Source organism: Cannabis sativa, chromosome 6, assembly GCF_029168945.1.
Source record: "Cannabis sativa cultivar Pink pepper isolate KNU-18-1 chromosome 6, ASM2916894v1, whole genome shotgun sequence".
NCBI classification, from domain to species: Eukaryota; Viridiplantae; Streptophyta; class Magnoliopsida; order Rosales; family Cannabaceae; genus Cannabis; species Cannabis sativa.
The window spans coordinates 29162544-29172461 of record NC_083606.1 but is presented as its reverse complement, the minus strand read 5'-3'; the positions used below and the strand labels follow the sequence as shown (position 1 = coordinate 29172461).

The 9918-nt window shown below is 33.1% G+C and overlaps 1 long non-coding RNA gene across 5 annotated transcripts; it reads right to left on the bottom strand.

Moving 5' to 3' along the window:
- Positions 1-715: 715 nt before the first annotated feature.
- Positions 716-6713, bottom strand: LOC115695723 (uncharacterized). Of its 5 annotated transcripts, none has more exons than XR_009688363.1 (4): positions 6318-6713; positions 5608-6083; positions 1761-5072; positions 716-1092 (listed from the first exon to the last, which is right to left on the bottom strand). It is a non-coding gene; the product is annotated as an uncharacterized LOC115695723 (long non-coding RNA). The 5 variants fall into 5 exon arrangements; XR_009688362.1 differs by having other exon boundaries at positions 716-1066; XR_004007535.2 differs by having other exon boundaries at positions 716-3579; positions 4974-5072.
- Between the last annotated feature and the right edge of the window lie 3205 nt (positions 6714-9918).

Sequence of the window (9918 nt, the reverse complement as noted above, 5' to 3'; positions counted from 1 at the left end):
AATTATTTTCTTCATCATCACATAATCATGAATATTCTCCCCTACATAAACTCTCACATATTTACAAATACATAAAAGATCAATATCTATAGTGTGAAAAATGATGAATAAGAATTTTTTTTGGCTCAAAGGTTAGTGTATAGGGTTATAAGAAAAACAAGATGTCAACATTTGGCTTAAATTGGATAAAACTAGGGAATTAACAAATAAAGTAGGCTTGAAATGCTCAATTGATCCAAAAAAAAAAGTTACCTGTATCATATCTCAAAACTATGTGTAATTTATTGATTTCGCCTCAAATAATTATCAAACAAGTTCTAGAGTGCTTGAGACTTTAAATTAAAAGTCAAACATGCACTTATCTTTTCAGACATTAGCAAATATGATATTTCAATTGATGTCCAAAAGTTTTAAAAAAAAATCAAGCTTGGGCAGTAATTAATCATAAGTTAAGCACACAAATCATGAGAATCTATCATTTTCCTAGAATTATAACTATCACACAATCAAGAATTTCATAATCAACAAAATTATTTTTTACAAGACCATGCATAAGACATCAAAGTAAAAACACACATCAAACACGAGCAATCATTGTCAACAGAATTTCATTCAACCCACACTCACTAAAACTAAAGCAAAAAATATTAATATAAACTAAAAAACGATAAAAGTAAGTAAATAAACAACTAACCACTAAGAAAAAAAATGGATAGACACGAAGGCTCAATCAAATAAAATCAATACAAAATAAAAAGAAAAGGGAGAAAAACTCCTATAAGTTCGCTTTGTTTTAACGTTGTTAGCTCGACTACATGTTGTGCTCATGTCTTCATGTTGGGTCTTCTAACAAAGACTCATTGTTTATGTATTTATCAATGGAATCTAACACATTATACTTAATTACTAAACCATTAAATCCCATTGTAGGTATCCATGCTTTCATATCCAACTTCTTAGTATGGAGTAAGAATGGTCTCCCAAATAGAATTGATGTAGGATTGGGATCACCCTCATCTTCCATCTCAATTATGTAAGAATCACTTGGAATGACAAGTCCATTAGCCTGCACAAAAATATCTTCAATTATCCCTAAAGGATAAGCATTAGTCTGGTTAGTCAATTGAATTAAAACCTGCGTTTCTCTTAATAAACCAAGATATAAAGAAGCAAAATTGCAATAAGACATCATATTAATAATTTCTCCTAAATCTATCATGCAATGATCAAACCCGGTTTTACTAATTGTGCATTGAATTGTCCTTGTCTTAGGCAATAATTTTCTTTAGAGAACAACAACCTTCTCCCCCAAACTTACTTTCTCACCACCATTAAACTTTTTCTCTATTGGACACAACTCCTTAAGAATGTTAGCACAAACTCTTCTTTGATTACCTAAAGACATGGAATTTTTACCTCAACTTTCAGAAGAGTTTCAAGAATGTCCTAGATGGGCTCCTTTTTCTTAGAATTTTTCAATCTACTTGGAAAAGGTGGAGTGACATAAGTTAGTACAATTGGTTTGTATAGCTTTTTCAGTGATGGTAGACCAACTAAAGTATGAGATTCAACTCTTGGTGGAGATGACTCTTCAAAGAATAAATTGTTGACTCCTTTAGTTAGAATCAAATCATTAAATTGTTGATGTGGTGGTAATTCAAGTTGTGTATCACTTTAGATAGTGATGCTACTGACATTCTCTATTGGGTTACTCTCTACTTGTGAAGGCATAGAGTTTAAACATTAAATTTCATACTCACTCATAGATGTTTCCATTGACTCTGCAAGATTCTCTAACTTTTGCAGATATCGTTGAAGGCTCTGCATAGTCTCATGATAGCTTTGCTGAAACTGTAAGAAATTAGCTGCTAACATTTCAATGAGCTCAACAGTAGTAGGTTTTTCACTATATGGTGCAACATGAGTAGATTGTTGAAATTCTACATTATTTTGTTCCATCCGAGTAGTAGAAGCCTCCAAAGTGTTGAGCAGATCAATAAGAGAATGATCTTGATCTTGTGGTGCTACAGGAGGATAGTAAGAAGTTGGTTGAACATATTGATTGATCTCACTGTTGGAAGTGCTAGAATAATCTCCCCATTGTTAATTGTATGTGTAAGTGTCATAACAGGGATCATATTGATACACTTGTGGCAATGTATAATATGGATCAATTGTACATCGTCATATTTCTAAAGAAAGATCTAAAAATTTAAACCACAACTAGAAGAACAACTTAGTAACAAAAATTAAATATAAATAATAAAATAAAACAATAGTCCCCGGCAACGATGCCAAAAATTTGATGCGTATCGTAAGCCACAACAAATTTACTAATATTTATTTCTAATGCCTCTAATTATTTTAGTATAATTGTATGTAAGGGTCGATCCCACGAGTACTATGTTTATTTAATTACTCAAAAATTAGTGACAGAAGTTAGAAAAAGAGGTTTTTATATTTAGAAGAAAAATATCATAAATAAAAAAAAGACAAATTAAAATTGGGACTCTGACATGAGAAACTAATTAAAGGTTATTCCCCACCCTCAACAATCGTTCCTAATTCCTATTCATGAATGTAATTTCAATTTCTAATCAAACTATTAATCCCACAGATAAAGTTGAAGCAATCAATTATCCTAATATCCATATTACATGTAATCAAGGTGAAGCGCTTAATAATTAACTCTTTTACCTAAGCAGTAAATCTACGAAGCACACAATTTATTTAACTTAGATAAAACTTTGAGATTTATGGAGATAGATTGATTGATCTAGGCAATAAATTAATGAAGCATGTAATTCATTTAACCTAGGTGTTATTCTTCATCACAATCAAAATACCTTTGACAATATTAAAAATTTCAATTTATCACAAACACTTAGAATTCTAAACTATTAGGTGAATAGTAATCTTAAGATGACGGTAGATTAAAATAAAACCTAATTTAACGGCCGTCAAGATAAAATTAAAACAATAATCATGACATTGAACATAGAAAAAATGAAGCAATTTGATATATAATAGAAACTAGAAATTAACATTCAAGAATTCATGTCTTGGGTTTTAATATAACCCTTAACTAAAGAAAAATACTCAAAACTACACATTATAATGATAATCATACTAAATAATAAGAGTTTAAGGAGAAGAAAAGAACTACGATGAAGAACACTTCGAAGTCGTGGTCTTCGTCTCTTCCTTGCTCTCTCTCTAAGTTTCTATCTCAATTTTGTAACTCTAGGATTCTAAAATTAGCAGCATAAAAGGTTCTATTTATAGTGCTTGAAAAAATAGATGAATCCCCTTGGAATGAGGATTTTTTTTAAAAAAAAAAATAATAAGTACGGTGCTATTGATTAATATTTTGGCCATAACTTCTTCAATACAACTCAGAATTAGACGATTCAAGATATTCCGAAAAGCTAAGAATGAGATCTAAAATTTTCATCTTGAGTTCCAAGTCCAATTTTTCTTCTATGATTGTCAAAATTTGTAATTAAGCTTTGCCTTGTAAATTGAGCTCCCCAACTTCCACTATTTTCCACCAAAATATACTAACATCCCTTCGAATGACTTTAAATGCATGATTAGTCTTTAAAATATCCAAAACAATTAAAATCACACTAATCAATAATTTACAGAATCAATTCAAGAATATTAATACTGATCATATTTATAAGACAAATATAGACTCATCACTACTACAAAAAGTATAATTCCCGTCAATTTTTAAGTGTCATTTAAAGAATTTATGTCAGTTACGAAAACTGACGTATATACCATGCAAATAATTTTTTATTAGCATCGTTTTTAAAACGACGTAAAATATAATTATCTACATTTAGAAACTGACGCAAAATATGTACTTTTCTATTTTATCTTCTGCGTCGGTTTAGAAATAACGCAAAATTATAATGGCAATTTAAAACTGTCACAAAACACTAATTATGTCGGTTTAAAAATGTCATATCCATTACGAAAATATTTTTTTTTTTACCTATTGTGTCACTTATAAAATGAAGCACAAATGTAGGTAAGAGAAAATTGTAAATTTTCATGTAATTTTCCCCACCTGCTTTATCAAATTTTAGAATAATTCTATATAATAGTAAATACATAATACAAAACAAAAAATTAAAATAACATTTTTAAAACTTATATAAAATTAGTAATCGATTTTATTAACTGATCACATAATACAAAAATTGTTAATAGAATCGATGCTAAAACTGTACCAAAGTTAAATCAGAGGCATGCATTGCATGATAAGGCAATAATTATGGTAATGTTGTGCCCATTTTGAAAGGACTCCATTTGAGGCTAAATCATTTTAATTAAGAAAAGAAAGTAACCCTTAAATGATGAAAGAGAAACTGTACCAAATTTTATTGAAACAAATAATGCAGAGGGTACATGATAAGATTAAGATATTCAATAATTATATCCCACGAAAAAATTAAAATTTTTGATCTTAAGTTCCAAAATAGTAGCCAAAGTTAAAAGTAGCTGAAATTACATTGAAAAAAGATGCTATGTTTGGATGTCAGATTTTAGTATGAAAACATTTTACTAAACAATAGTGAAAAGTATGGGGAAAATATGTTCCTATAATTCTATAATAAGATTTCATCCAATCATTTCTTTTTTTGATTTGTTATAAGATTTTATTTAAATTCGAAAAAAAAAAATCTATTTTTCTAAGAATATAATCTCTCATTTTTCTTAAAATTCCAAATAAAATAAAATGAAAGGCTTTGGAATTAATTCATTTGTTTTCTACCTAAAATCTGAGTTCCAAACTCCAAAGATTTGAAAAGATTACTGAAACTAAAAAAAAAAAAAAATAGTTCATATAATAAAATCAATTAAAATAACAGTCCAAATAAAGGTAACCCTGAGAAAATTTATCTTTATAGGAATCGTAACTACTATTACTGCTGAGATTAAGGAAGGGTGAACAAACGAACCTGAAGTGAAGGATAAAAGGAGGAGCCAAAGTTGCTTTATTAGCCATTGATTTGTACTATGATGACTTTGAAGACTACTCTAGCAAGAAGTATATAGTGCTGTTTAAGACAAACAGAGAATGTTAGAAGTATGGAGTGAAAATGATGAATGAAAAAAGCTACTTTTAATGTTAAGTTTTGGTTACTTGAGTATACCAAAAGTTGAGGCTTTTAAACTGAAATCGAAAGGTGTCAAATGGGCTAATAACGACTATATTTATGGATATGAGCTGTTATATATGGCCTAAACGGGGATTAAGAATCATTTTAATCTCAGAGAAAATGGAACAAAAGAAATTTCAGCCACAAGCCAAAACAAATTCAACAACACACCAAGAACATGGACTTGAAGAAAACTAACAACACCCAAACCAGCAACTAAAATAATAAACAGCAGCTAATTTACTAAGGTGAAAAGGCTTCATTATGCCCCATATGAAAATTAATTTAGCAATTTAGTAAAGTGGTTGATAGTTCACAGTTAAGTATGAATATGAATATGATTATGTAAGCTGGAACAAGAATCCAATTAAAAAAACCCTTTAAACCCTTATAAAACATTACAAAAGAAATCATGTTTAAAATGTAATCTCACAGGAAGCATCAAAGGTTCTGCCACGACATATAGCTTCTAGATTCTCTCCAGCATATGAACAAAGTGGCGATACCTCTACACCTGGTATTAAGATGAATTGCATCAGATAACTACAACTAACTTCCCCATTCACCAGCTTTCATATTGAATTAAAAAATACAAAGAAATCCCCCAAGCTAAATTCCCATCTAGGATCAACAAAATGGCAACGTCTAACTTGGTGAGACCACTCTATCTACTTTCCAATTTGAGTTTATGCATGTACACTTCGTATCATTTCTACTAACAATAAAAACTAAAATAATTAAAAGAGCATCACTAGTTGCATATAAAGGCACTGAATGTGTTAAGAATCCACCAGCAGCAACTACCCAACGAGAATGAAGGCGGAGAACAAGAAGTTTAGCACTGTCCGAAGTGTCAAAAGTTGACCCATTGATATTTTTACCAGGTGCAAACTCTTCTTCGCGTAATACCTGTTTTAGAACAAGCAATTTTGAAGAAAAATTGAATTATAATTCAGAATAAAAAATAAATAAATCAACAGAAAATGAGAGAGAGGTCGACTTGCCGAGAGGTAAATGATCGAAGGAGAAAATTAGAGTAAGAAAATTACAGCATTTTCTTTTTCTTTGCTTGAATCGGTTTTTGTCTTTCCTAGGTGAATTGAAATCAAGATAGAGAGTTAAAATTAAAGAATATAAACATACCCTCTATGAAGTAACGATTGTAAGAGAAGAATTGACCGCCGGAGGTTTTGAAGGAAGGAACTCAGAAACCACCGGAGGCTGTACGAAGGAACTCACGGGAGAAGAGAGACCACAGACCACCGAAGAGGAGAATAGAGAAGAAACCGTCTGAAGAGGAGGTGGTTTGGTGAGATCTCACCGTCATCTGAGAGAGATGCGGCTGTGAGGCTGAAGCGTCTGAAGAGAATCGCACGAGAGAGGGCTGAGCTGAGTATTTTGCGTTTTTAGGCTTTAGGGATTTTACTTTTTGTTGCGTGAGTTATCAACTCTCACTGTATTTTGTGTCATTTTTAAAAGCTAGCTAACACAATACTCGAGAGTTAATAAAAGACACAAAAATGAAACGTAAATTTTAAATTTTTTTACTTATTCTCGTCAGTTTAGTTTTTAGCGTCATATACTTAAAAGATGCAAATAACATATTATAATTAGTGTCATTTTTAACGGGATGTCCCAATTATTTGAATATTATTTACGTCGGTCAACGCTATGAACAGTAACAGTTGACCGACATGAATAGTGTAATTTATAGTAGTGTATCAAGAACCAATTTACCACCATACACTAAACACATTATTATATACATATACACATAAATACATATAGAATACAGTCATATACACTTCACATATACAATACATATATACATTAATCAAGATTAATTATTCTAACTTTAAATACATAATCCTATACTAAACAAAAAAAAAATCATTAGTTATATATATTCCTAAATACACTACATACAATAATCTATAATCTATAACTATATAAAAATGAACAGGTTGTTGAGAACTTAGTTACTTCCACTACTGTTAATCCATAGAAGTCTGCAACATAATAAGTTGGAATGTAAAAGGCTTGAATAAAAGGGATAAGCAGAGATCGGTGCTAGAAATTTGTAGAGAAAATAAGGTTGGGCTTGGAGCCCTTCTTGAAACTAAAATAAACCATGATAAGGTGGGAGACATGATAGCTATGAGTTTTCCTAATTGGGAATTTTTTTTCGAGCATTGCAAGTAGTAAAAGAATAATTTTGATTTGGCAAGCGAAGTTTGTGCATGTTGAGGTGTTGTTGGATAATGAGCAATTTATCCATAGCAAAGTGAAGATAGTTGGCTTGATAGAGGAGTTCTATTTCACTGCGGTGTATGGAAGCAATTGCCCCGCTGAGAGGAAGTTGTTATTTGAGAAGTTGGCTGCGCTGGGTATGTTAAATAGGCCTTGGCTAATTCTTGGAGATTTTAATGCGATGTTTAATTTCCAAGATAGGAATGGTGGCAAACAAATCTTGACCAAAGACATTGAGGATGCTCAAAAGTGGCTTTCTTTAGGCCAAGTGGAAGAAGTTTCTTGCTCCGGGGCCTTCTACACTTGGACTAACAAGCATGACATGGGAACCAGAATTTTTTCCAAATTGGACCGTGTCCTTATTAATGAAGATTGGTTAGATCAATTCCCCAACACCGAAGCCTGCTTCAAGTGGGATTGTATCTCGGATCATAGTTATTGCATCGTCAAGAGCAACAAAATCGGTAACGTGGGCATCAAACCTTTCAGGTATTGTAACCATTGGTCCTTCCATAGTTGCTTTCGTGAGCGGGTTTTATGCTGCTGGAATAAATTTTCTGATGCTAATACAGTTGGTGAATTAGTGAAGAAGCTGTTGAGAGTGAAACATGTTTTAAAGAAGTTTAACAGGAAAGAGGTTGGTGATGTAGAGAAGCTCTATAATCAATGCAAAGCTGATTTCATTACAGCTCAAGAGAGTTTGGCCAAGGATCCTAATAACAGCCTCTTGCTTCAGGAAGAGAATAGGCTAGGCCATGAATATGCTGCTGCTTTGAAACAATACTCTTGTTTCCTTCGACAACAAAGTAAAGTTTCTTGGCTGCAGAATGGGGAAGATAACACCAAATATTTCCATTCTTTAATGAAGAAAAGGAAATTGGAAAATCGGATTACAACGTTTGAGTCACATGGTCAAATTGTTGATGACTATTCTGAAGTAGTGGAACATTTTCTTAACCATTTCAGGAACTTTATGGGCAAGAAAAGTTCAGCTACTAGGAGGTTGAATCAGGATTGCATCCAGCAAGGGCGAACTCTGACTTTAGAGCAACAAGCCAAACTCATCAGACCCTTCACCGAAAAAGATGTCAAGAAGGCTATGTTTGGAATCCATTCCACCAAGAGCCCTGGCTTAGAAGGATTTGGTTCGGGGTTTTTCAAGAGCCTCTGGAAAGAGATTGGGGCGGATGTTTCTAAGGCCATACTCAACTTCTTTGAAGAGGGTTCAATGTCGATATCTTTGAAGGACGCTGTCATTACTCTAATCCCGAAGACTCAAGATCCTAAGGATGCCAGTGATTATCGTCCGATAGCCTGCTGCAACACTGTGTATAAATGCATTTCGAAGATGATTTGCTCTAGACTGGCAGAAGTTCTTCCTTGTTTGGTGAGTGACAACCAGGGGGCCTTTGTTAAAAATAGACTCCTTGCTCATAACATCATGATCTTCCAAGACCTCCTCAAAGGTTACACTCGAAGAGACGTTTCTGCAAGATGTATAATGAAGATTGATTTGAGCAAGGCTTATGATACGGTGGACTGGCACTTTGTGGAAGACATATTAAACAGCCTTTGTTTTCCTTCGAGATTTATTCATTGGCTGCTTGTCTGCTTGAGAGGTACGAATTACTTCCTTTTACTTAATGGTCGGATTCAAGGTTCTTTTAAAGGAGAAAAAGGTCTTTGCCAAGGAGACCCCTTATCTCCTCTGCTGTTTGTGTTGATAATGGAATACCTGTCAAGGCTTTTATCTCAGGTTTCGAACAAAAAAGGATTTGGTTTCCACCCCCTTTGTAAGAATTTGAGACTAACCAACCTCTGTTTTGCTGATGACCTCATAATCTTTTGTAAAGGGAATATGAAATCTGTGGAGTTAGTTAATGATGCTTTTCAGGAATTCTGCCAAGCGACGGGACTTTCAGAAAACAAGAAGAAATCCCATATTTACTTTGGAGGGGTTAAGGAGGAAACCAAAATCAATATATTGGCTCTAACTCAAATGGAAGAGGGATCATTTCCCCTCAAATATTTGGGTGTAAAGCTAAGACCAACTAAATGGAAGGCTTCTGATTGTGGTGTGATTTTAGACAAGCTCAGATTGAAGTTAAATGGTTGGGCTAGTAGGAACCTCTCCTTTGCTGGTCGTGCTCAATTAATTCAATCTGTGCTTCTTGGCATTCATACCTTTTGGATGAGCCTCTTCATCTTACCCCAAAAGATAGTTGCAGCCATTGATAAGAATTGTAGAGACTTTCTTTGGGGAATGAATGGAAACAGGAGTAAACTCCACACCCCCTCCTGGGGAAAATTTTGCCTTCCCAAACATTCTGGTGGTATTGGGTTCAGAGAAGGGAAATTGTGGAATGTGGCTTTGATAGCTAAGCATTTGTGGGCTCTATCCAACAAGCAAGACAACCTTTGGATGAAATGGATCAACTCAATATACTTAAAGGGACAGGATGTTTGGTCTTATCTGGTGAAACCTGACGTAAGT